Here is a 1,759-nt window from a genome sequence, read left to right as displayed (position 1 = left end):
ACAGACAAGTTTGTCCTGCTGCTGGAGACCTCTCGTGTCACCCCCACCTGTCTGACTGTTCCTCTGTCTGGCTTCCTGGCTTTTAATCCCCTTTCTCCTGCTTTTCCGGCCTGCTACTCTGGCGTCCCTGCGTTGTCTCTCCTTGCCTGTAAGCCTGAGGCTCAAGGCTTTTATCCCCTTCCCTGCTCTTCCGGCCTGCTGCTCTGGCGTCCCTGCGTTGTCTCTCCTCCATTTTATATAATATTATCCATTTATTTAAAAAATTGTTTCTGAGACATTTCATTTTCTTTATTTTCGGTACCAACATAATGAATAATCTTCATCTTCTAAATTCTTGTTTTAAGACTTCCATGTGTCTTTCTTAAGAAGGTTAAAAGTCCCAGGAGGCAGGAGACATGAAGAACTACAGTTCTTAGTGACTGAGCATCTCTTTTGTATGAGAAATGGCCTTCATGTATGGAATGAAGACAGGGAACAGTTTCCACATCACTTTCTTATATGCAGATGTGGACAGAGAGGTTCAGACAGGGTACACAGATAGCATCCTCCAGTGAAATACAGAGACAGACTCTGACCGGGGAAGCCTGGCTCCAGGCACCATCACCTTCACACAGCACTCTGCTTCTGTGGCACCCCTCCATGCCAGCCACACATACATTTAGAAGAACCATTACATTTATAAGGGCTGGTGCCACAATAGTTAAGTGCTTAGCTGCTAACTACCAAGTTGGCAGTTAGAAACCACACAGTGGCTCCTTAGGAGAAAACCTAGCAATCTGCTTCTGCCAAGATTAACGCTTAGGAAACCTTTTGGGGCAGTTCTACTCTGTCACATGGGGTCACTATGAGTGGAAATCAACTCCGTAGCACACAGAAGCAACAGCATAGGAAAGCAATGTTACCTTGTCCCACCATTCTCTGCTCTCCTGTCACACTTCCCAGAAGGAGCCACTTATTGCTGGTTCTATTTTTCATTCTTCTTTAAAAGTGTGCTCATTATTAGGCTTATTATGTGTTAATTTCAGGTACTATTGGTTCTTTCATATTTTTTAATAATGTACTTATTATTGACCTCTTAATATTAGGTACTATTGTTCTTTCCACTATGATAGGTGAGTATTTGTGACTTTCATTATCTCCTTCTCCCCTCCTTTCAAAATAATTTAATATAATTTTATGAATATATATATAGCATACACATACACACACACACACACACACATATAAGGACATAAAGAACCTGGAGTCATTCTTTCTTTCTGAAACATCATCATTAGCTTGTAGCATTAACCCTCAACATCCCAAGGTGGCTGATACTTCTCCAGGTATCCTTCCTATGGTCTAGGAGAAAATGGAGGGAAAGGTGAAAGGGGAAGGGAGAGGTCATCGGAGGTCCTGTTTAAAATAAATATTAACAAGGAAGAAGTGGAGAATGGATGTTGAGTAGGCAACTATTGGTGCCTGCCAGAGAACTCCTATTTCGTTTCTGTGCCCTTTATTGCATCTCCCATAATCATGTTTCTTTGTGTTCTTTTTAGCTGCCATGAAGTCAGCCTCTGACTCACGGTTACCCCATGCACAGCCCAGCTGAGTACTGCCCGGTCCTGTACCGTCCTCATGATCAGTTGCAGACTGGACTATTGTCATCCACAGGTTTTTCATTCGTTGATTTTCCTAAGTACAACTCCAGGTCTGTATTCCTTGTCCACCTTTGTCTGGAAGCTCTCTTGAAATGTGTTCAGAATCAGGGCAACATGCA

The sequence above is a fragment of the Orycteropus afer genome, unplaced genomic scaffold (assembly GCF_000298275.1).
Source record: "Orycteropus afer afer isolate SDZICR_OR568_19922 unplaced genomic scaffold, OryAfe1.0 scaffold00317, whole genome shotgun sequence".
NCBI lineage: Eukaryota > Metazoa > Chordata > Mammalia > Tubulidentata > Orycteropodidae > Orycteropus > Orycteropus afer.
This window is presented reverse-complemented; position numbering follows the sequence as displayed.